We start from the raw sequence: 9,249 nt of genomic DNA, 5'->3' as shown, positions 1-9,249 counted from the left end.
TTTAAAGTACTTAAAGCCTGAAGCGACCGCCGTTTCAGGTCTTTAAGATGAGGTAACCACGTGAGCCTCGAGTCAAAAATGAGCCCCAGAAATCTCACCGTGTCTTTAAAAGTAAGAATAGTGTCCCTCAACCGCAACTCAGGAAAGGTTAAAATCGAACGAGAACGGTTAAAAAGAACACATACAGACTTCTCGGTGGAAAACTTAAATCCACTCTTCTGCGCACAGTCATCCAAACGCCTAATCGTAAGTTGCAACTGACGAGTTGTCGTTGCAAGGCTTGAAGAAGAGCAGAACAAAGAGAAACCATCCACAAACAAAGAACACTGGACAGGCCTTTTCACCATGGACGTAATGCTATTAATAGCGATGGCAAAGAGAATCACACTTAAAACGCTACCCTGAGGGACACCATTCTCCTGCTCAAAGCGATCAGACAGGACGTCACCAATTCGATATCTAAAATATCGTGGCGAGAGGAAAGACTGAATGAAAAGAGGAAGACAACCACGAAAACCCCATTCGTGAAGCTGCTCCAGGATGAGACGCCTCCAAGTGGTATCGTAGGCCTTCTCGATGTCGAAAAATACACCTAGAAGGTGATGACGGCGGAGGAAAGCTTGTTGTATAGCTGCCTCCAGGAGGGCAGGGTTATCGAAGGTGGAACGAAACCTCCTGAACCCACACTGAAAGCCACTAAGGAGTTGCTGGGCTTCGAACATGCAGACAAGGCGGCGGTTGACCATCCGCTCCAAGGTCTTCCCTATGCAACTAGTGAGGGCAATATTACGGTAGCTACTTGGGCTCGTGCGGTCTTTCCCAGGTTTTAAAAAAGGGATTAAAACTGCCTCACGCCACGCGTCAGGAAAGCGACCAGACGCCCAAATGTCTTTAAAAAGTGCGAGGAGGAGTTCTCTGTGGCGCATTGTGAGGTGCCATAGCATACTGTAATGGATCCTGTCGTGACCGGGGGATGTGTCACGAGCTCCAGACAATGCAGAATCCAGCTCCCACATAGAAAATGGGCAGTTGTAAACTTCATGAGAGGTGGACTGGAAGATCAGACTACATCTCTCAGCGACCGCTCTATGGCGCTGGAAACCTGGATCCTGACTGGTTTTTGCAGTAACTGTGGCAAAATACGCTGCCATAGTCTGGGCAATGTCTCGCGGCTCCGTGTGCAGAGTGCCGTTAGTCATTACAGCAGCTATGGGGCACCTTCCTCCTCTGCCAGAAATTCTCCTGATGGTCTCCCACACAATGGAACTTTTGGTGGAACGATTAATGGTTTTCAGGAACGTTTGCCACGACCTCTTCTTGCTCTCACGAATAATGCGGCGACATCTTGCCCTCGCCACCCGAAAGGCTGCAAGATTCTCACCAGTCGGCCGACACTTGAACCGACGCAGAGCCGCACGCCTGGTCCTGATTGCAGAGCGGCATGCGGCACTACACCAAGGCACAGGTGGCCTCTTCCGGTGGCCTGTGGAATGGATGCTGCAGCGGCGTGGTGCACCGTTTTGGTAATATGATCCACCCACACCTCAACATTCGCAAAGTGTTCGAATTGGGCCAACTGGCTATAAAGTGTCCAGTCAGCTCCACTGAGCACCCATCTGGCAGGTGAATCCAGATTGGGAAATGATCACTGCCGTGCAAGTCAGCAACCACTTCCCAGTGAGCACTGGCGGCAAGAGCTGGAGAGCAAAGTGAGAGATCAATGGCAGAGAACGACCCAGTCGCCGTGCAGAAATGAGTACTCTGTCCTCCATTGAACAAGTAGGCACAGGATGACAGGAGAAGCCTCTCAATTGCTCTGCCCCTGGGGCAGGTAATTGCAGAGCTCCAAAGCACATTGTGGGCATTAAAATCACCACAAATAATGAATGGCTGGGGGAGCTGTGTAAGAAGGTCGGTGAGGGCCGCTTCATCAAGAGCATCATGTGGGGGCAAGTAAAGTGAACATACAGTCAATGGATGACGCACGTGCACGGACACAGCGACGGCCTGTAAAGTCGTCGTAAGTGAGAGAGGCGAGGAGTGGTAGTCCGTCCTGACGAAAATACCTACGCCTCCTCTAGATGATGATGATTGATGATTATTAGTGTTTTAGGGCGCACAACAGCAAGGTTATCAGCGCCCGTTCCCAAAAGTTCAATTCAGAGCCAAATTGTGAGAGAATGGGTAGTGTTCAAATTGCAAGATTAGACACAGAACATCAAAACAGGGAGATAAAAGTAAAAATAAAATAGCAGTACAAACAGGTAAAAATAATTCACGGTGGCTGAGTGACCACTTACAAATCGTGGGTAACCAAACCACTGGACAGCACATTAAGACTTCAATCCCAATACTTTGGGAAGAAGGCCAGACATCACACAAAAACGTAAAACTCTAGCGACACTCGCCTCATTATTAGTTAAAAGAGAGGGTAGGTCTGGTGGGAAACTCAAATCTTCCCTCAAACCCGCATATAAAACACACTCGGTTAAAATATGTCTTATCGACAGCTGTGTCCCACATGTCTGACACGTTGGTGGCGCCTCACGACGTAACAGAAAACCATGTGTCAACAGGCAATGTCCTATTCTAAGCCGTGTAAGGGCTACTTCCTCAGCGCGTCGTTGTCGGAAGGAGGTGAGCCACGGTCGGACAGAATCCTTCACCGCTCGCAACTTCTTATCCCTCACGTCCAGCCACTGAGCCTCCCACCAACGCATAACCTTCCGAGTCACGAAAGACATAATGGCCCGCAGGGGGACGGAACAGCGAGCAGGAGGTGGGATGGAGCAAGCCTCCTTGGCAGCCGCATCTGCAAGTTCATTTCCAGGAATCCCTATGTGCCCTGGAACCCAGCAGAAAATCACATCCTTACCCTGCTGTTGCAAGAGCAGGAGTGCGTCCTGCACCTCTTGCACCATCCGATCTGCTGGGTACATTTGTTGAAGAGCGTGTAGAGCACTTTGGGAATCGGAGCAGATGATGAATTTCGTGCCACGATGTCGGCGCATATGCTCTAATGCTTGCAGAATGGCAAACAGTTCTGCATAGTAAACTGAGAACTGCTCTGGGAGCCCTATCCGATGGACAGTATCGGGAAACACAGCAGAGCAGCCCATAAAATCCCCCTGTTTAGAACCATCCGTGTAAACAGTAATAAAATCGGAATGGCGTTCTAAAATCTCAGTAAGTTTAATTTTAAAAAGGTGGTCCGGGGTACAATACTTCCTGTAAGCAGCCAGATCAAGAAGTAATCTTGGCCTTTGTAGTCGCCAGGGAGATCCCCTACTCCATCCCTGGTGGAGGACCTTAATGCCCTCCAGGTGTACCGACTCGAGACTCTCCTTTGCACGGATGCCAAACGGCTTTGTTGCCTACGGACGGTGGCGGAAGAGACGTTCCAGTGCCGGCTGGGAGAAAGTGTCGGACGCCAATGAAAGAGGAGTGGACTTGGTCCTGTACGCGTGGCGTACCACGAGGAGAAGACGCCGAAAGGACAGCGGAGGCTCTCCCGCCTCGACACACAGACTAGCAACCGCACTCGTGCGATAAGCCCCCGTTGAAAGCCTAATACCCTCATGGTGAATCACATCCAACATTTTGAGGTAGGAAGGTCTTGCAGAGCCATAAGCTTGACATCCGTATTCCAGTCGAGGTCGCACAAAGGCCTTATAAAGTTGGAGCAGACGAGCCCTGTCAGCGCCCCAGGATCTATGACTGACGCATCTAAGGACGTTTAAAGCCTTGAAACAGCGGACCTTTAGATCCTTTAAGTGTGGCAACCATGTGAGCTTCTCATCAAAAATAAGCCCGAGATATTTCACTTTTTCCATAAAGGGGAGAACAGTGTCTCCTAGTTTTAAAACAGGGAGATTAAAAAGAGAACGGGAACGGTTAAAATCTACACAAACGGTCTTCTCCAAAGAGAATTTAAAGCCCGTGGTCTTAGACCATTTCTCCAATCGCACGAGTGTCAGCTGTAATTGGCGTGTAGCAGCGGTGACGGAGGAAGACGCACAGAAAATGGAGAAATCGTCCACAAACAAGGAGCACTGCACGGGCCGTCGTACTGTGGACGCCATACTATTGATGGCAATTGCGAAAGCTGTCACACTGAGGACACTTCCTTGAGGGACACCATTCTCCTGCTTAAAACGGTCAGACAGGACATTCCCAACCTTATACGTAAAATACCTGTCTGACAGAAAGGATCGGATGAGTGTGGGTAAACGCCCACGGAAACCCCACTCATAAAGCTGCCGCAAAATGGTATGCCTCCTGGTAGTATCGTACGCCTTCTCCAGGTCGAAGAAAACCCCGATAAGGTGTTGCTTACGTAGGAAAGCATCTTGTATCGCTGTTTCGAGTAGGATCAGGTTATCTAGGGTGGAATGATACCTCCTGAATCCACACTGGCAGCGGGTAAGTAAGGATCTAGATTCGAGAACCCACACCAGGCGCCTATTGACCATACGCTCAAATGCCTTTCCGACGCAGCTCGTGAGACTAATGCTACGGTAGCTACTGGGTTCGGTCCGATCCTTCCCTGGTTTTAAAAGCGGAATTAAAATCGATTCTTTCCTCGAACTAGGAAAGTCGCCTGTCTTCCAAATTTCATTAAAAAGTTGAAGGAGAACTTCCTTTGACCGCAGATCCAACTGCTGCAGCATGCTATACGATATCAGGTCTGGACCAGGTGCGGTATCCCGAGATATGGACAGTGCAGAGTCCAACTCCCACAAAGAGAAAGGCTGGTTGTATTCCTCAGTGTTCTGTGAACGGAAATCAAAACCAGCCCTCTCCTGTGTACCCCGATAGCGCAGAAATTCTGGGTCCTGGCAAGAATCGGCCGTAATAGTTTGAAAAGATTCTGCCAACGCCCAGGCGATGTCTCTCGGAGATGTTAGGAGACACCCCCGCTCACGTATAGCGGCTAGTGGCGGTCGAGAGTATCGCCTTGAGATCCTCCTAATGGCTTCCCATACTTTGCTTGAAGATGTGGACCTATTGATGGAGTTCAGGAACTCACGCCAAGACCTCCGTTTACTCTCCCTAACGATTTTCCTCGCCCGCGCCCGTGCTATCCGGAAAGTTGTCAGATGCGCAGCAGTGGGGCACCGACGGAATCTCCTCAAAGCCGCCCACCTGTCTCTGATGGCGGTACGACAGTCGTCATTCCACCAAGGGACAGGCTGCCTCACAGGTGTTCCCTTTGACTTTGGTATGGATACATCAGCGGCATGGTGCATCACCGCCGTAATGTGATCCACCCAATCCTGGACGCCTTCACACCGTTCAAAAACAGCCAACTGCCGGTAGAGCGTCCAGTTTCCCTTCCGGAACAACCATTTCGGCGGCTGTGCGACACGACCCATTTCAACTGGCAGATGGAGCCAGATTGGGTAATGGTCGCTGCCATGAAGGTCGTCGTCGACGACCCACTGAGCAATGTCCGCAAGCACAGGCGAACAAATAGAGAGGTCTATGGCAGAAGACGAACCTGAAGCGGTGCTAAAATGCGTGGCCTGACCTGTGTTCAGCAGTATGACGTCGGAAGTCCTGAGCAACTGCTCAATCATCTGGCCTCTGGGGCAGATTTTGTTGGAACCCCATAATGCATTATGAGCATTAATGTCTCCTGAAATGAGAAAGGGACGGGGTAGCTGATCAATGAGCCGTGCGAGGGCTTCACTGTCAATGAGCTCAGCGGGTGGTAAATACAAGGAGCACACTGTAACATGAACCTGGGCCAGGATCCGAGCTGCAACCGCTTGTAGCGTCGTGGTTAAGGTCACAGGTGAGGAGTGGAATGTGTCCTTAATGAACACTGCCACCCCACCCTGAGCCCTATTACCAGTCAGGTCGTCTTTCCTGTACATGTGATATCCCGTAAGTACAGGCGTGTCAGTCTCTTTAAAATGTGTCTCTTGCAAAGAGATGCAAATGGGGTTTGCCTGTACTAACAGCCGCAATTCTGCAAGGCGAGGTCTGACTCCATTCAGATTCCACTAAAGTATGGGAGCCATATCAGCGTTTCGGTTTAGATTTCCCCCTGTCTTTGCGCCGCGCTGGTGAGGCACTTGTAGAGCGAGTGGCAGCAGAGGGGCTGCCAGGTTCTGGGGAAGAGGTATCAAAATCCATGACGATGTCCTCCTCATCAGTCAGGGATGCCATGACGACATCCGATGGTGCCTTTGGCAGGTGTGACGTCAAACGCCGTGCCCCTTTCCCTGGTCCCGTTTCCTTTGTGGAAGCTGGGGATGGGGGAAGTGGAGAGGCACACTGTTTCTGGAGGGCCTTCGAAGGCTTCACTGGAGCTTTCTCTGCAATAGCGGTGGGTGCAGGCGGAGCAGCCTGAATAGCTATATCGTTAGTGGGAGTGCTCTGGCAGGTACAAACACAGGTACAGGTATTGGTGGAGGATACTGCGACGCTGGACATGGTCTGCGTCGAAGCGTCTACTCGCGACGCACGGTTGTGCACCAAGGAGGCATAGGATGTGGCAAAGACAGGGGGTTTTGTAGCCCTATACTCTTTTTTGGCTTCCACATAAGGTAGCCTCTTTGTCACCTTGATCTCCTGAATTTTTCGTTCTTCCGCAAAGACGGGGCAGTCTCTGCTCCAGACGGGATGGCTCTCAGAGCAGTTTATACACAGCGCTGGAGATGTGCAGTTGGTCCCAGCTTCATGAGCTGCCTTGCCACAGATACCACAGGTTGGTTCACCCCCACAACTCATTGTCGTATGGCCAAATCGCTGACGTTTGAAACAGCGCATAGGGTTAGGTATATAAGGCCGAACCCTAAGTCTGAGGAAACCAGCCAGAACGTATTCAGGTAAGACAGGCGAATTGAAAGTCACAATGAAAGTGGCAGATTTCTCAGTGACTCCATTATTTCTACGTGTCCTTTGTTCCACGTCTACAATCCCCTGTGTTGCCCATTCTTGCTTCAGCTCGTCGACATCGATATCCATTAAATCACGGCAGGTGACAACGCCTTTACTGGAGTTGAGGGAATTGTGCAACTCGACAGTAATATCATACTCGCCTAACTTGGGTGACTTCCGAAGCAGCTCCACTTGCGATGCTCTAGTAGTTTCAACTAACAGAGTACCATTCCTCAGGCGTTTGATAGATTTCAGTGTACCTGCAAGTCCTTCTAAACCTTTATGTATGTAGAAAGGAGACACTTTTTCGAATGAGTCCTCCGTCCTCTTAATCACGATGAAAACATTGTCATTTACGACTCCAGGAGCCCTGTTACTCTTTTCCATCTGCATATCTGTAGGACTAGCCTCCCTCATGCGCTTGACTGATTGCGAAGTTGGTGAAGGGAAATACGTGGTTGCCATGTGCGTCCCACGAGCAGCTAGGGAACGAAACGTCAGCCCAGACAGAGCCCCGCATGCCTGGGTAAGCCTTATACAACTGAGGTGCGGCAGGTTCCTCAGAGGTCGCCCGCTAGCGACTGTTCCACCTCAACAGCCATGCATCTAATCGGCGCGCAGCACACCTTAAGATTGAAAAGTTTTTTAGAGAGGTATGTACCATCCTCGCGATCCAGGCAATCAAGCCAAGATCCCCGGTCCCTGCAACACACAACGTTCCACCGTTGCGCCACACGGTGGTCGCTGAAGCATGCCCAGAGCTTACGGTGTCAGAGGACTGGCGGTGCACACCAGCGCCCAGCTCGGGGATCCCGGGTTCGCCAAGCCCGTACCCAGCACATAAATGCTGAGTCCCCTGAGGGGAATTTTAAAGGAACCAACTACGTGGTCATCAGTCCCTTGTTCCATTGAACTAAGGCCATGCGATAAAATGGAAAACATACAAACCACACCACAGGAGTTCGAGAGGGACAAGAAGGAAAAACACAAAGCTGAACACACCAGGGACAACGGAAGACAAGAAGAGTACAGATATACAAGAAACAGGCAGAAGAGCTTAAAACAGTAGAGAAGATGTCCTGGGCTGGCTGGTCACGAGGATAAAAAAAGCATGAGCCAGCCACTCTGCAACACATTAAAATGTCTAATCAAAAAGTACTAGGGTAGAAAGCACAGGGAGCAGAGGACAGGAACTAAAACTTAGACCACAGAATAAAAACCAACGTCATATAGAAAATTTAAAACCAAATTAGGCATCGTCTCCTAACACGGAAGGAAGGGAGTCAGGGACATTAAAATTCCGTTTTAGAGCGGCACAATGTGGACAGTCCACCAAAATATGGACAACTGTCAAACGTGAACTGCAGCGACAACATGATATGGCCTCACGCCAGATAAGATAGCGATGTGTCAGCCAAGTGTGGCCGATGCGAAGGCTGCAGATGACCACAGAAACCCTGTGAGAAGCCTGCAGAGAAGACTTCCACTCAGTTGTGTTCTCCTTGATGGCGCAGATTTTATTGGGCGAAACTAAACTACGCCATTCAGCGTCGCAAATCTCGAGAACTTTACGGCTTAACACCAATCGGAGGTCAGGTTCGGATATTCCAATCTCCTGAAGCGGCTTACATCTGGCCAGTTTGGCCAGCCTGTCAACGAGTTCATTTCCTGGGATTCCAACATGCCCCAGTGCCATACAAAGACTACTGATCGACCAGATTGTTCAAGAGCATAAACTGTCTCCTCGATAGTTGCTACCAGAAGATGGCGTGGGTATCACTGATCAATGGCCTGTAAACCACTCAGCGAATGACTGCAGACCAGGTAGGGCATACTGGGGCAGGAACGAATATGCTCAAGGGAATGAGAGATGGCCACCAGCTCGGCAGTGAAGACACTTCAGCCATCCGGCAAAGAGTGCTGTTCGATATGGACCGAATGAGCATAGGCAAAGCCTACATGACCATCAACCAGCGAGCCGTCAGTATAGACGACTTCAGAAACCTGGGATTCGTCAAGGATGGATAAGAAGTGACTGCGGAGTGCCTCAGGACGAACAGAGTCCTTACGAATACGCGATAGGTCCAGCCGTAGTTTTGGCCGAGCCATACACCATGGAGTCATATGTGTATGGACCCGAACGAGACACTGGAAAGGAGAGGACTCGAGTTCCAACAGTAGTGAACGAACACGTACAGCGATCGTTATCCCTGACTGAGGCCGCCGTTCCGGGAGAAGAGCCACAGTGCTTGGGAACAAAAGACGGTAATTCGGATGCTGAGGAGAGCTATGGACGTGCGCTGCATAGTGGGCGAGCAGTTGGCAGCGCCTAATATGCAATGGAGGGATTCCAGCCTCCAC

The sequence above is a fragment of the Schistocerca piceifrons genome, chromosome 3 (assembly GCF_021461385.2).
Source record: "Schistocerca piceifrons isolate TAMUIC-IGC-003096 chromosome 3, iqSchPice1.1, whole genome shotgun sequence".
NCBI lineage: Eukaryota > Metazoa > Arthropoda > Insecta > Orthoptera > Acrididae > Schistocerca > Schistocerca piceifrons.
The sequence above is the reverse complement of the archived record's forward strand: the minus strand, read 5'-3'. Positions refer to the sequence as shown.